The sequence below is a fragment of the Gorilla gorilla genome, chromosome 16 (assembly GCF_029281585.2).
Source record: "Gorilla gorilla gorilla isolate KB3781 chromosome 16, NHGRI_mGorGor1-v2.1_pri, whole genome shotgun sequence".
Classification (NCBI taxonomy): domain Eukaryota; kingdom Metazoa; phylum Chordata; class Mammalia; order Primates; family Hominidae; genus Gorilla; species Gorilla gorilla.
Window position 1 is genome coordinate 96969592 of NC_073240.2, and position 17620 is coordinate 96987211.

The 17620-nt window shown below is 36.0% G+C and overlaps 1 non-coding gene across 1 annotated transcript; it reads left to right on the forward strand.

Annotated features, from left to right (window-relative positions):
- The first annotated feature begins 216 nt into the window (after positions 1-216).
- LOC115930918 (U2 spliceosomal RNA) lies at positions 217-407 on the forward strand. The gene has a single exon (XR_004067507.1). It is a non-coding gene; the product is annotated as a U2 spliceosomal RNA (small nuclear RNA).
- The last annotated feature ends 17213 nt before the right edge of the window (positions 408-17620 follow it).

Consider the following 17620-nt stretch of genomic DNA (forward strand, 5'->3'; position numbering starts at 1 on the left):
CTGAGGCTGGGTAATTTATAAAGGAAAGAGGTAATTGGCTCATCGTTCTGCAGACTGTACAAGCATGGTGCTGGCATCTGCTCAGCTTCTGTAGAGGCCTCAGGGAGCTTTTACTCATGACGGAGGCTAAGTGGGAGCAGACAGTCAGTCACATGGCAAGAAAAGTAGCAAGAGAGAGGGAGGGGAGGTGCCACAAACTTTTAAACAACGAGATCTATCACTTCTTGGCCTTTTGGCTAAGATCAAGTGTAGTATCTGTTTTTATCAGTTTAATATATGATACATCTTCTATCCAAGGACAATCTATTAAATGGATTTTTGGAGCAGAGAGATGGAATAGAAGCTTGCTCCATCCACTCCATGCATCGACCTGGTATTGCAGTACCTCCAGGAACAGTGCACCCCCTCGAGGTATTAAAAAAATAAAATAAAATAAACAACCAGATCTCAGGTGAACTCAGAGCGAGAACTCACTCATCACCAAGGGGATGATGCAAAGCCATTCATAAGGGATCCATCCCAATGACCTAAACACCTCCCACCATGTCCTGTCGGTAACACTGGGAATTCCATTTCAACATGAGGTTTGGAAGGGACAAACATCCAAACCATGCTACCTCTCTACTCAAACATAAAACATCATATTTAGAAAAGTCATTATTGTTGTGGCATAACTATATTCTACATTGATTTGAAAAGGCCCCTAATTATAGCCAGCAATCATATGATGAGATTAAATTGAATTGATGAACAGATTACATAACAAAGGGGATAAAACATGTTTTGTGAAAACACACTTTCAATATTGAACTTAGGCCGGGTGTGGTGGCTCACGTCTGTAATCCCAGCACTTTGGGAAGCTGAGGCAGGCGAATCACTTGAGGTCAGGAGTTCAAAACCAGCCTGGCCAACATGGAGAATCTCTGTCTCTACTAAAAATACAAAACATTAGCCAGGTGTGGTGGTGCACAGCTCTAATCCCAGCTACTCGGGAGACTGAGGCAGGAGAATCGCTTGAACCCAGGAAGCAGAGGTTGAAGTAAGCCTAGATCGCATCATGGCACTCCAGCTTGGGGACAGAGTGAGACTCTATCTGAAATTAAAAAAAAAAAATTGAACCTACATTAAATTGTTTTACAATCTCTCATAAAATATAGATTTGCAAGGTTTCCTAACTGACACAATTAATTAACATTTCTATATAGCAAGGAAGGGCTGAATCTGGGTTTTGACTGCCCCTTTAAACAAGGTAACCACCATCGAATTTGCCTCAGCCCTTTCCATTGTCATCATAAGTACAAATGCTCTCCATCAACTTCCCCTGAGCCTCCACTTTTCATCTACCATGCCAGGCTTTATATCTGCTGGGCACCAGGTCTGTAACCTTAATCAGTGAGACTCTTGAGACAAGTGACTGTGCCTTACTTCTTTTTTCACCCTCAGCCCTGAGCACAGTGCTTGGAATGTAAGACATGTTCAATATATGCTGGCTGTATACATAACTGCAGATGAACTTCTGTAACTAGAAGCTTCCATAGAGTTAAAGACTTAATAATCAACTAGGCTTCAGATTTACTTTGAAGTGATAAGTATATCAACCCATATAAATATTAATTAAACCCAAACAAATATGGAAGAGAATATGTGTATGAGATCAGGTAAACAGAACAGGGAGGCTGACGAGGTCAAAGGAATACATATATGATATTGGCAAGTTCTGAAACCTGCAGGGTATCTTCCAACACTCAGTTGAACTTCAAAGGTTTTTTAAAAGCAAAAAATTTAAGGACATTTTCATTCCTCATATTTAGTATCATTTAGCATGAGACTCTTGCTCCAAGCCAGGAATAGTATGGTTCATCCAAATCTTAGCAAGAGAGAATAAAATTTGATGTCTGTGAGCTCAGAACTTCAATATTAATCACAAAAGCGATATCCTTTTCCCAAACCTGCTGTATTTCATTTCCCCATCCTTCCCTCTCCCCACCCTCCTCCTTGGTCCATTACACTTTATTCTCTTCTTGGGTGTGGGTGGCAGAGGGAGAGGTAATTCATCCTGCATCTTCAGACTGTGTGCAGAATGTGCCTCCCTTCAAGGTGAACGGCAGTAAGTGAAACTCTTCATTTAAGGGGAGAGAATAGGATCAACTGTAGGCAAAAAAATTATACACACAGATCAGCAGGACTGTGGCCAAAAAGGATCAAGTACAAACAGATCACTTTGATGTAGCATTTGTTTACTTTCCGATATATTTAAGAATAAATACGAAGACATGCACAAGATTCTGGAATTAAAATTGGAAGACTATGGTTGTGGGTTTTTTTTTTCATTCACAATTTTGTTTATAAAAATGAAGTGATGGAGTTAGTCTAAATTATTCTGTTAAATTAAGAAATATATACGCAGTCATTCTAATAATTTTATTTTCATTGTATACTTGACTTAATTTATTTACCACTATTACCACTTGCAGCATTTTATAAAGAGCAGCTTTTGAGTAGATCTCTGCATTCAAGTTCATTCTCTCCAGTGGTCTTACCATATATCTGCATTATGCATAGCTTTGCAACAGGAGAATCACAATATCTTGTAAAAAATACAAACTCAGTGAAAGGAACTTGCCCAGGGTGCCTGTACTTTATTCACAGGTGAATTTCTATTGTCCATTATCATTTATATCTTATATGAACCATTCTGCACTGCTTGCCTCTAATCCCCATGCTTGTTAAGGCGCTTAAGAGGAGAATCAGTTGATTTCAAGGCCTTTTGGAGTTCAAGGGCAAAGTGATTATTTCCTTAAAGGAAAAAAGATCATGGACTCATCACAATTTCCAAAGTTCAGCTCTTTTTTGTTTCACTAATTAGAAGCCAGACCAAATGCATATCTGGAAGCTTTTATACAAGCAATCAGCCCTTTGCCCTGGGACCAATTACAGAAAAGTGTCTTTTACACATTACTGTCTGTAACTATCTAGTGTTCATACAAGCTGTCATGTTTCACCATGAGTCATGTTAAAACCATATAATCACATAGTTGAAGAGCTAATGATATGTTTGCTCTTCTCAGTTTAATTTACAAACATAACTGCACTCATATGCCTATGGCTTATCTGTAGCTTAAACAGGAATTCATGTAAATATACATAGATGTAGACATGTTAAAAGGCATTATTTAATCGGTAAATGAGATCATGCTCTTCTGTCTGAAAACTGTAAGCTTCTATGTCTAATTCCTTCCATAGCAATATTTTTTTCTTGCAAAATGAAAGCAAAAGTTGTATGTATTTATAGAGATTGATTTGGATAAGAGCTATTAATAACACTGGTTTTATATATATATATATATAAACCTTTTCAACTGTATTAGTCTGGGTTCTCCAGATATTTACTACAAGAAATGGATTCGGCTGGGAGCAGTGGCTCACGCCTGTAATCCCAGCACTTTGGGAGGCAGAGGTGGATGGATTACGAGGTCAGGAGATGGAGACCATCCTGGCTAACAGGGTGAAACCCAGTCTCTACTAAAAAATACAAAAAAAAACTAGGCAGGGGCGGTGGCGGGCGCCTGTAGTCCCAGCTACTCGGGAGGCTGAGGCAGGAGAATGGCGGGAACCCGGGAGGCGGAGCTTGCAATGAGCCGAGATCACGCCACTGCACTCCAGCCTGGGAGACACTTGGTCTCAAAAAAAAAAAAAAAAAAAAGAAAAGAAAAAAGAAATGGATTCACATAATTATGGAAGCTAAGAAGTTCAAGAGTGGCAACCAATAGGCTGCAAACTCAGGAGAGCTGGTGGTACAAGTTCCAGTCCAAGTCTGAGGCCAAAGTTGGAAGGACTGATGTTCCAACTAAAGACATAGAGAAAGAATTCTTTTCTCACTCAGCATTTTATCCTATTCAGGCCTTCAAAGGATTGGATGAGGCTCACCCACATAGGAGAGGCCAGTCTGCTTTATTCAGTCTACTCATTCAAACACTCTCATAGATATATCCTAAAATAATGTTTAACCGAGTATCCAGGTACCCCATGTCCCAGTCAAGTTGACAAATAAAATTAACCATCACACCACTACTACTATGCTGATCAGAGTCTTCACATTTATCACATTCTGGTGGTCCAATAATGTCTAATGTAAGTAAGTTATCTTTTAAAAGGGCTTAGATCTTGTTAGAGCTTTGAATATTTGAGCCAAATAAAATAACTTGCCCTTAAGAACAAGGCAGAGGTACCATCTTCACACAGTAGATTCTGTGGAATGAACATAGCTCTTTTACAAAGATGTCACTTTGAAATCTATAAAGGATTTATATTAAATGCCACCTGCATTTATCAACAATTCTACATTTTATTACTATCATAGAAACAGAGAATGAAACAGTAGTTACAAGAGACTGGGAAGGGGATGGGGAATAGAGGATGGGGAGAGGCTGGTCAACAGAGAGAAAGCTATATTCAGCTAGAAGGAATAAATTCTGGTATAATTCTGGTATTCTATTGCACAGTAGAGTGACTATGGTTGGCAGTAAAATATAGCATAATAGAAAATAGGTTATAAGAGGCATTTGAATGTTCTCACTGCAAAGGAATGGTAAATGCATGGGGTGATGGATTCACTAATTACCTTGTCTTAGTCCATTTTTGTTGCTATAAAGAAATAGCTGAGGCTGGGTAATTTACAAAGAGGTTTATTTGGCTCCTGGTTCTGCACAAGAAGCATGGCACCAATATCTGCTTTTGATGAGGGCTCAGGAAGCTTCCACTCACGGCAGAAGGTGAAGGGGAGGCTGCCAAATGGAGAGAGAGAGAGAGAGAGAGAGAGAGAGAGAGGGAGAGAGAGAAGGTGCCAGGCTCTTTTTAACAACTAGTTCTCAAGGGAACAAAAGTGAGAACTCACTCCTTTAAGAATGGCACCAAGCCATTCATGAGGAATCTGTCCCCATGACTCAAACACCTTCCACCAGGCCCTACCTCCAACATTGGGGATCAAATTTTAACGTGAGACTTAGTAGGAACAAACAAACCCTTTCCAAACTACAGCATACCCCGAGTGGATTATTACATAACATAGGTATGTATCGAAACATCAAACTGTATTCCATATATATGTGTTATTGCAATGTAGCAATTTTAAAAACAAGAAATTTTTAATTTCATTTTTTAGAAAAAGCCACCTAATTGTGACATTACAAGTGACTGTTCTCATTGAGTATTATTAATGATTAAGCGGGGAGAAACGACACTCACCAAACAGTTTTCTGTCTCCTCCACTAGAGAGGAGACAGATTATAGTTGATGAAGAAAAAAAGCCTCTTCTATCAATTATGGTGGCTAGAAAGTGGTTAATCTTTAAAGAGAAGAAAAAAATGTTTAATCAATGGCACACAAGTAAAAGCCATATCTTCCTAAAAGTGTCAAACAAGCATTCCAGGTCTTGGTCATTGTAGTATATGTCTCTGTGCATGCAACTTTAAGGCAATCCACCTTACAAGTTTGGCTAGAGTTACTAAAATTTTCTTACTTCGATACTGCAATGTCCATGTTTGTAAAATTAAATATTACTTATAAGGATCACATTCTGGCTTTTATTTCATATAGGCAGTTCCATATTCAGGGTCTGCTATTGTTTTAAACAATAAAATGTCTAATTAAGTAAATCATAGTTTATGGTGCTAATTGCTAGGGAATGCCAGATGAAATGAAAGGTGGTTAATTCTAAGTAGAGGGGACTAGGAAGGCTTCTGTGAGATTGTATTTGATTTGGGCCTCTAAGAATGAAGAGTTTTGTTTGACTGTGGAAAAATACACATAACATAAAAAATTCCATTTCACCACATTAATTACATAGATATGATTTTTTTAACAGAGTAAAGCTTTGAAGTCCAGGAATAGAGCACCTGCACACCATAACAGAAAATTTTGAAAGCACATGAATATTATTTGTGAATGGCTGGGTGTGGGAAGTTTGGAAAATATTAGGTGACATAGGTAGTTTGATTTTCAAACTAACAATTTTGGAATTTATTTTGCAGACCATGAGGAAACAAATGGCATTTTTGTAGGATTTGAAAGCATGAAACTAGGAAAGGGCAGTCATCTTCTGTATTAGGGAAATTTAGGTGGAATTGGAGATACATGAAAGCCAAGAAGACAAGTTATTTAATAATATTGCAAATGGCCAGATGAGTAAAGTGAAAAAAAAAGGCAATAGACATGATGAATATAATGGCAATACCCATGGCACATTAAATAGAGAAGGCTGTTAAGGAAGGAAGGCCTGAATAAACAAGATTTCAAAATATTACAGAATTTAGGATGTTGCAAACTGAATCAAAACTGAAACATCAAGGAAACCTAGATAAAAGGTAGTTGCAAGAATAAAAGAGTTTCAAGAGAATTATGGCAGTCGATAATATCAAATTCTTAAGAGATTTCAAGTGGGCTGAGAGGCCTCACCGTCATTTTATACAACAAAAACAAAAACACTGCTTCATTGAGTATTATGACATTCGGCTGGGCCAGAAGCTTCCCAAATCTAAGGTTCTGAACTTTGAAAATGGGTAAATGATACTATTTAGAAGTCCAGAGGTAGGTCTAACTTAATAAAAGTCAAAGTAAGATAAGATATTGCAGTCAGCTCCGAAATTACAGGGTTAGTCAACATGGAAAAATGTATGTCACGCTTTACAAATTCTTTCAAACGACCCATAAATTCAGCATTAAGATAAACTAAATAGACAATATTGGATACCGAATACAGAATCTGGTAACAAATATCAAAGCTAGGTTGTTTTAAAATCACCACTCAAATCATGACAGTCTCTGAATCATAGATGTGGAAATAAGACATTGACTCAGAAATCAATTACTGAATATATTAAAAAATATTTTGGGGAATTAGGGCAATGACAGAAAACAATACCAAAAAAAGTCGAAACCAATAGCAAATACCATATAAAATCTTATCAAGAATGACAAACAATAATAAAAATTAAGTAAACAGGATCCCAAAAAGATTTCCTAATTTAATGTATGCATATTATAACTGAATTTAATATTTCTTGTTATTCATTTGCTGCCTAAATGTAAATTAATTTATGAATTGATTTATAAGCCAAAATAAAGGCACAGATTGCTTTAATATATACAAAACAGATGCTCCGAATATCCCTATATGCAGATTTCATGTATACATGGTGAAGCTTGAGTTGCAAATACCCACTTAAGAATGCCTATTCATAATTTAGGGAATAAGTTCCACTTAAAACCATAATTCTGCCTCTGTGCAATAAACAGGAAGGTAGTCAACATTGGACATTGTGAGAAAACTGCCAAGATTTAATAAGTGTTAACTCATCATGCTGCTGTTTTAGCAAATTTACCAGTAGGGAATAATCCTGGGAGAAGTGCATGGGGAAGCTGTATCTCAAACTGATAAATTGGTTATGTTCCTTTTTTCCCTCGCAGTGGACCTCAGGGAAGCCCGGTGACATCTCCACAGAATAACCATATCCCCCAACAATCACCTCCACTAAAACTTTAAAATCCCTGCTGAAACCACCCAATCCTGCCAAATTAGTGACTTAGGTGGTCCCACTATACTTTTTAGACGCCTTAGAATTTTCTTTAGCCTGATAACTGAAGAATAATGAAGGACAACTCCTTATTTCAAATGGAGTCACCAGGATGATCAAGTGGCTGTGCCTTCTCTAATCTCTTAATCCTTCTCCCAAGGTAGCTTATTCATTACATGAGAGAACCCATTTTTGGCTATCTTTGGCACATGAAGGAACTACCCAGAGGAGGGAGTAAAGGGGAGGGTGGGGAAGCCAAAAGCCCTTTCCCTAAGAGAATCCATAAACACAGAATGGAAACAGTTGAAATGGCCCTGAAATGAATATGGCGTAGATGAGATAAACTGACAAGAAGAGGATGTTGGCAGCTTGGATCAGAGGGTTCAGGAAGATATGAATTATTTCAAGAAGTGAAAGTGAGTCAAATATGAATGAATGACTGCCTCAGGAGGACAAAGAGAAAGAAGAATCTTGGAATTAAAGGATGCAAACATAATCTTCAGAACAAATTCAAGATAAAGTTGATTCCTTCACAAATGCTATTTCTTTTTCTTTTTTTTTTTTTTTTACTTCTTTTAGAATTAGCAATTTTGAAACAGAAAATGAGGTGCAACTTTAGGTCTCACACCTTATACTCTCAGAGCTCCTCTCTATGCCAAGGTCCAGGGCCATGTGTAGACTATCATCTTTGCATTCTGGCCATAGCTCACTGGGGTGCAGATGACCAACTGGCTGAATCTAGACCAATAAAATTTTCCTCTTAGAAGTATGGAAATAGGACACAGAGCTGCTGGTAAGTTTCTGTTAATGAATTGGATTGGGAAGTGATGTATGTAAAACAGTAAAACAGATGCATGGTGGTACTGATTACCCATTTGCTTGTCTAAGCTGAGAAACTATTCTACAAAAAAGGATGAGAAAAATGAAGCAGTTGGGAAGGAAACAATGGCGAAACTTCTGAGGCTCACAGAAACAGTATGTTTATCTTGGTTTCTGGCTTTCCAATCCCCAGTTCCATGGAAATGAAATATGGTTTTACATCTAACCCTAGATGTTATGAGATCTAAAAAATAATCCCTTTTACTTTGTATATATTGGTTTAAGTGGTCTTTCTTCCTTATAACCAAACAATTCCCAAAATATAGATGTTAAATAATTTTGAAAGTTGCAGCATACATTTATTTAGTATACAGTATTTCAGTACAAAATATATATCCACTACACAATATTGCAAATTTGTTTTGGGGTTAAACAGGTTATTCTGAGATGTGCTCACCACCAGTTATGCCACTCTCTAAAATAGTGAGCAGGAGCCAAATCATGAAGAATACTAAATGTCATTCCTTAGAATATTTGAAAACCATTTGTAAGAGAGAATTATTTAAAACAAATCTTTTCTCTCTTTGGCATAAACATTTTCCTGCAATTAATTCCAAGTCCACATTTTCCATATGAATTTCAGAAAAGAAATAGCCCCAAATACACCCATTTCTAAAAATGAGAACGATTATATTATTGATACTTTTTTTAAAAAAAAGGTACTGACTTTCCCAAAGGCCGGTTCAGATGCTTAGGGTGACACAAGACTCTTTTATGTAACAGCCCCAAAACTGAACATGATTCGTGTTTGAGTAAAGAAATATAAAATTATCAAAGCAATTAATTAAAGGCTGTCAGAATCAGAAGGTTTAAATAAGTGTAAATTTCTAATTGGTAAAGAAAGTTCCTTCTTTTGAAAGGGAAATACTAAAGGCAGTAGAGTTATCTCATAATCAGTAGATATTAGTGTTGGATAAATATTAGTGTCTAGACTTCGGGTTACAGTGCACTAGTTAATTTGCTCCAAATTTCTTGCTGAAGACAACTGGAAAAGTTGGGTAAAATATAAAGATCTATTCACTGGTGAAAACAATAGATACACAGAAAAATCTTTTTAAAAACTAACTATATAAGAAAGAAAAGACAGATTTCCTTTTAAGAAACAACAATAAGATATACATCTAACTTCTCAATAGAAACATAGGAGGCCGAGGACAAAGGAATATATTTTTGAAAGGTTGAAAAGAAGTAACTTCCAACTTAGAATGTTATGTCCACTAAAAACTGTCCTTTCAAAATAAAAGAGAAGTATAGCAATTTTTAGAAAAATATTAAGAGGGTTTATTATCAGCGTGCTTGCACAAAAGGGGGTGCTAAAAGGTGTGTTTGGACAGAAGAAAACTAATGTAAAATCAAAGATCAGAGATCCAGAAAACAATAAAAAGCACAGATAGATAAATATTAATATCAACTGTAAGAAAAATGATAATGTCTTATTGTATTTTTATATTTAGAATTAAAATAAATTTCAAGAAATCATACTAATATGATTTTTTTTTTTTTTTTTTTTTTTTTTTTTACATTCCGAGGCTCACTCTGTAACCCAGGCTGGAGTGCAGCACAGAATCATGGCTCAAACTTCTGGACTCAAGTGGTCTTCCCACCTTAGCCTCCCATGTAGATAGTACTACAAGCATGCACTACTATGTCCAGCTAATTAAAACAAAATAGTAGAGATGGGGTTCTCACTGTGTTGCCCAGGATAGTCTTGATCCTCCTGCCTTGGCCTCCCAAAGCACTGAGATTATAGGCTTAACTATCTTGCTTTGACTAAAAAGAGAGTCAGAGTACCAACTAGTACATCTTTGCTAATCTAAAAAACACATTCTCTGATCTCTAGGCTAACCACTAATAAAATAGTGAAAGGAAAAATCACTTTCAACATGGTAGGGGAGAAATTAGAATACAAAAATACTTTATAAGATGAAATATATACAGAGAGAAAAAGAAAGAGCATCAGGAAAAAATAGAACACACTTAGCAAAGCAATATGTTTAAGTAAAATTCTACCAGCAGTTATATAAAATATAAATGCACAAAGTGCTCCAAATTTAAAAACTGTTTCTGTCAGTATTAAAAAATCTCAACTAAATGCTATAAGTAACATATCCATATTCTATCATATATTAATAAGTTGAAAATAAGAATGGAGAAAGATATACCATGAAAATACTAACCATAAAGCGGAAAAAATACTCGTTTACCTATATTAATAGAAGGCATTGCACTTTAAGGCAAGAAAATTCAAGCAGCATAATAATAATAATAGGTTCAATTTATCAAGAATTCAAACTAGATCACATCTAATAACAAAGCCTAAAATATATAGAAAAGATGTGAACAAAATTTGAAGAATAAAAGACAAATCCACAATTCTAGTGGAAGATTTTAAAATACAAATGTCAGTAACTAAAATCAACCAAAATCAAAAAATAATAAGCGAACTAAAAAATTATTATGGATGTAAAAATTTTTAATAACAACATCCACAAAACTGACCTCATGGAATTTTGTAGAGCCAATTCTGTGCATCCAATACCTTCAGAATACATATTTTTGAGTACATATGAAACATTTCTGAAAATGTTTCATAGGGATGATAAAAACAAATTTCAAATAATTAAAATCATGCAAAGAATATAATTTGACTGCAATACAATTTTTCTAGAAATCAATAAGAAAAAAGGAACTAGAAAGCATACTTTGGAAAATTTAAAATAATTATTTATAACTAACCCACAGGTCAGAGGAGAAATAACATAGAAATTAGAAAATATTTTCAATTGAAAGAAAAATTTTAAATATTGTATACTGAACGTGCAATGAAAGCTACTACCTAGTGTGATAGCTATAACCCAGAATACATATATTAGAAAAGAAAGAAGCTAGAATTCAATCATCTCAAAAATTTAGGGAAAATAAACCTGGCAAATTAAGCCCAAAGAAAGAAAAAGGATGAGAATAATGTACAAAAATTATCAGGTTAGGTAAAACTAATGTAAAATGGAGAAGACCAACAAAGCCAAAGTATGTTATCTGGACACACTAAAAAAAAAAATTGAAAGACTTAGAGTAAGACTAATGAAAATGAAAGAGAGAAGTGAGAGTGTGTAAAAATGATCAGTGTCAGAAAGGAAAAGAGAGACATTACTACAGATGTTTTACACTTTTAAAAGAACACAGGAAATAGTATGAATATTTATTCTAATAATCTCTAAAATTTAAATTAGGCAAATAATTTTTTAAATAACTAAATGGACACAAGAAGAAATAAAAAAACCTAATCCATAAATAAATGACATCTCACAAAAAAGGAAAGGAAAGATGAAGGAAAGAGAAGAAGGGGTGGGTAGGAGAGGGGAGGGCAGAATAAATGTGAAGATCCAGATAGCTTTACTGTTGATTTTAGGGAAGAAATTATGCCAATTCTACTTATGCTGTTACACAGAAGAGTGAAAGAGGAACTTATTCTCCAACTCATTTTCTTGAGGACAGCATAGGTCTTGTACCAAAATTTGATTAAAAGAACATAAAATTACAGTACCTAAATGTAAAAATTTTAGAAAACTATAGTAAAATAGGAACATGATGGTCCACAGTAACTAATTTGGGCTCAATTTAGTTATTCAAAGTAGCTTTAATATTTAAAAGAAATCATTGTGTTCCAGGAACAGAAAATCAAACCCTGCATGTCCTCACTCATATTTGGTAGTTGAACAATGAGAACACATGGACACAGAGAGGGGAACATCACATATGGGGGCCTATTGGGGGGTAGGGAGAAAGGGGAGGGAGAGCATTAGGACGAATATCTAATGCATGCGGGGCTTAAGACCTAGATGACAACAAACACCCCACCTTGGCACACATATACCTATGTAACAAACCTGCACATTCAGCACTTGTATCCCAGAACTTAAAGTAAAATTAAAAAAAAAATCATTGTGTTCACAACATTAATCAAATAAAAGAGAAAAACTGTGGGCATATTTCATCAGATGCAGAAACAACATCTAGAAACTACTGAAATATGTATCAATAGTAAAATAGATAAAAATCATTGTGGTTTATTAATAGGTTGAAGTATTACTCATCAACCCAAAATAAACTAATTGGAGTTACACATACACAAGGAATAAGTCAGACAAAGATAATTCTGATTGAAAGAAGCCAGGTAAAAAACAATGCTATTTATTTCCATTTATAAAAAGTGAAAAAAATAATTAAACCACAGTGTTTAGGATACTTGCTTAGATGGTAAAGCTTTAAAGACAAACAAAACTATGATTATATAAGCATACAGATAATAACTACTTTGGGAAAGAGCAACAGGAATAGAAATTCAGAAAGGACAGCTTCTGGGATGTTGACCATGTTCTATTTCTGGACATGGGTGGTAACTTTTTAGTTGTTCAATTTTGATAGCCATAGAGCTGCATACCTATGTTTGGTATAATTTTCTGCGCAATTTTCATCTGTATTTTATTTTTAAAAGTCTTTGCCAACTGTATTCCCCTCACAAAACAGAGATATAGATTATAGTATCAAATGTGCATATTGCAAATGTGAAAAACTGACATTTAAAGCATTCTAGTAATTCATGTTCACTAATGCAAAACAGCACTTTTTGATCATCATTTATGATTTGCTTACATCCCAAGTAAGTGCTAAATCACTTTAGAGATGTGTAAAAAGTAAAACCTATATCCAATAGGAAGCCAAATTCTTATTTAAGATCGTGTTGCTATTCTGGACATTTGATAGTTTAGGAAACAATTACCTCAGTCATTGAAAATGTACCAAAAAATTTTGCTCGTGCTACAACTTTGAGAATCTATGCTTGAAGCATGGAACAGATAAAGGCATAGCAGATAATCTACAGTTAAATTATACTTGGATGTATTAATTTAATTGTTAAAACAACAAAAAGAAAATCATACGCAATCCATACCACTCTTAATCAATTTGGATGTGCAAATACTTTATGAAGCACTCCATTCACGAGTTACATTGACACTTCAGATCTATCAAAACTAACATGCTTCTCAAAGGCGGAACATGTGCATTAGTTTTCTTTTCTGTTTTTTAAATTTTTATTTTTATTTATTTATTTATTTATTTATTTTGAGACAGAGTCTCGCTCTATCGCCCAGGCTGGAGTGCAGTGGTGCAATCTCAGCTCACTGCAGCCTCCACCTCCTGGTTTCAAGTGATTCTCCTGCCTCAGCCTCCTAAGCAGCTGGGATTACAGGCATGTGCCACCATGCCCGGCTAATTTTTGTATTTTTAGTAGAGACAGGGTTTCACCATGTTGGCCAGGCTGGTCCCAAACTCCTGACCTCAAGTGACTGCCTGCCTCGGCCTCCCAAAGTGCTGGGATTACAGGCATGAGCCACCACGCCCAGCCCATTACATTCCTTTTATTACTTCTAAAACATCACTCCTAGATACATGTTAACTTGATGCACACTTGAGTTTGAACAAACTAAATCGTAGGCAAAACTAGGGGAAGAATCAATACTTAGGCAATACTGAGAGAAGTCAGGAAAGTCACAGATGAAAAGTGTAGCCTGGAAGAAAAGGCAGGACCATGCTAGGAAAACTCTAGAAAATACGGCTAGAAAATATAGTAGGACTAGAGAAGAGCTGATCAAAAATAGGGCTGATCCTGTCAGCTTGTGGACAGGACCAATACAGAGTTCCACTAGAAATCACACATTTCAGAAATATTTAAGCTATAATTTATTTTGCAAAATTAACTTTAAAGGGGTTGAGGAGTGAAAGAAAAAAGAAAGAAAAACAAACAAATAATAACATAAAAGAGAGAACTGAGGGAAACCTAAGAAGTGACACGGTTTTAGTGAGGACGACCACAGGAGGCCGATATACTGGGGAACAGAAACAGGTATAAAATTATTTTAACTGAAACTAAACATAAAATCAACTAATTCCACACATGCATAATGATTTTTAACATTTTATGTTTTTAAAAGTTCTCTTCAATTTCACTTCAAAATTTTAGGGGGATGGGAATACTGTTTATTCCCATCCATATAATTATGGGAATAATAATTATAATTAAATGGCATCCATATAATTAAATCAATTCATTTGACCCTCTTTTTTTTCACTTTTGTACCAATTCTTTTAGAACCATGAAGACACAGATCTGACCAACTTTGATTAGCCAACAGAACTTTTTTCCCCCTTAGTGAATGGAAAGATGGTTTAAAATGGTTCCCTGGCAGGAATAGATCAAATTTTTGGAAACAGCACACGGGAACCATGCAGCAGTACAGGTCAAGCCATGTCATGGCCGGCCCTCCAAGCAATCTGTTCCTTCAGCAGAGAGATTAGGGACGCGCTTGGTCGAGGGGCAGCAGAGGGCACTCCAGGCCAGAACAGGTTAAGTTGTGGTCACTTTATCTCTTGTTGTTGACGCAAAGTCCCGAGGCCATGGCCCAGGGTTTTCCTGCAGAAATGTGTTTACAAGCAGGTCAAGGACTTGTAGACAGATAACCGTTAGCAAAACAACTTTTCTATTGACAACAGAGCAAAGAAAGGTGTGTTTGCAGATGAATTATCACTTGCTTCTTAAAGGAAAAAAAAAAAAAAGAAAGTTCAATGAAATCACTAAATCCCAGCTTTCTTACCCCCAAGACTGAAATTTCTCAGGAGTGTAAGGAGAGTTGCTTCTTGCTTTTCTCCCCCAAAGACTGACATTTCTCAAGAGTGTAAGGAGAGTTGCTTGTTGCTTTTCTCCCCGCAAGACTGAAATTTCTCAGGAGTGTAAGGAGAGTTGCTTCTTGCTTTTCTCACAATTGCATTCACGTCTTGCCAACTGCAAGTCAATCTGTAATGACACATTTTAGCCTTTGCTGATATCTACAAATGATCCTTTTGGGTCTTCTAAAGACGAAGAAATGATTTTATACCAGAGTTAGAAAGAAAATTGGATAACTATTGAAATAGCATGAAAGCCTTTAAATCTCTCAGGCCAAGTTTGGGAGTGCCTTATTGCTGGGAAAAGTGAATTTTCAAAAATCAGCTGAAACTTCCTGGTTTGAACCTCTGTGCGATGACTTCTGGGCTGAAGGTATTTTTGGTGAAATCCTAAATTTGTAAGGACTAAAGAAAGAAATAAGAAATAGACTCAATCCGCTGAGACAAGAGGGGGAAAAGCAAAACAAAACGAATCAGCAAACTATAATAAATAAGTAAAAGACTTAAAATAAGTTTATCAGAAGCAACAGGAATAAGAAGGGCTTCACTAATGAACATGTTTCAAGCTTTGAAAACTGTAGCCTATTTCAGCTTTCCATGTGATGTAACTCTTGCATAGAAGCTGGGGGTAAAAAGCTTCTCATGGCATGTCTAGTCTTATGCTAAAGAAGGGCGCTCACATTTTCACTAAAGGAGAAAAATCTGAACTTGGGAATCTGCACATGGATAAATATGAGCTGTCTCATTAGAAAGATACTTCTCAATTAGTTTTCTTTTCATCCCTCTTTCTTTCGGCTCTCAGCCTGCTTACGCTCACCCACACAGACACACAGAGTCCTGCACTTGTGAAGGGTCAGAAAGGTTCCTGCGGATTTCTCTCCATAGAAGTCCTGACAATGTGGCATGTGCAGTCTCGACAATGACATGCCACTCAAAATCCCTCCCTTCAGATTGTCCCTCCCTTTAAAGGAGACAGCTAACGTGAATGAAACACTTTTTTCCCCCTGGGGACGTCTGACTTGCTTTTATTAACCCAGATACAAAGTGCCACTCAGAGGCCTTGGACAGTAGAATTCTTTATTCTCTTAACTAGCAATTCATTTGACCCTCAAGAATAGTATGAAAGCTCCATGGTTTTCTATATTTCTTATTTATTTTATGTTCCCACTGCTCCATGAAGCATTCTTATAAAAATATTGCCGTGTACCATAAAGTCTTCATATTAAAAGGACGTTTTAAATGGTTTCATCTTAACATGATTCTGTCACTCAAATTGAAGAACTTTATGCTAGTTCTTTTCCAAGCTGTTAAAGATTAGCTTGATGTAGATAAGGCTATTCCCCAAACTCATTATCTGTCTTCCAAATGCACCTTAAGGACTCCTTAATAAAGTCAAGGTTACATGAAGAGTATTTTACTGAAAATCAGTGAATGACTATTAATAAATCTGCATTACAGATGAGTTATTTTGTCTCTGTCTCTCATCTTTACAATAGATGATCCTTCTTTTTTATTAGCTTTTTTTAACAATAAGGCTATTTCTTAATCTTACATCATCAATGATTCCGTGATCATACTGGAGGGAAGCAGCTACAAAATATTTCTGCTGGTGTATAATTAAATGTAGGCCGTGCCTTCTGCTCTATGTATTACACAGATATCTTTGACCTCTATATCACCCCAAAATTAAAACTCTTCCATACCCCATCTCCTCTCTATTAATACTAGCATGTTAAATACACACACACACTCACACACACACACACACACATACATGCAAACACACATACACATATCTCTTTCCAAAATGAGAACATGAATAGCTCCCATCTGACCACGATGTTTTGAGTCCTGCTAAAACAAAATTCCAGCCCCTATAATTAATATAGCAAATGCTTCACTGGCTCCTACAGGTCCAAAGGCACAACAGAATTGCACACTTAGTAATTCCATTATGGTCCCTACCTCTAAGTAACTGGGGCTCCATCCCTGATGCTCCGCCCTGCGCCTCTATTTATTCCTCCATTAAATCTTCATCTTCACCACCACACACAAGAAATATCCCACGCTGCTTACACAACAATCCCTTTTTTTATTTTAAAATCAGGATTTCTAACTCCTGCACCTTCTCCTCCTTTTTACACCAAACTCAAGATCCCAGTATAATTTGGAATGTGGCTTTATTAATTTATAATAAGACAATAGCAAAGGCAGCTCATAACGTAATATTTGTTCCTAGTGGAATTTTTACTAATTTGCTTTTATCACCCATAGCAAAGCTGTAAGCAAATCTTTTAATGTTTTCTGAGCAATAAAGAAATGTTTTCATCAGTTGCTCCTTGTAAACAAACCTGAGCCATATTCAAATCTTTTTGTTGGAAATTTTTACTGGAGATCTTCCAAGCTCTGGATTTCCAAGAGTGATTTTCTCACCTTTCCAATGTAAG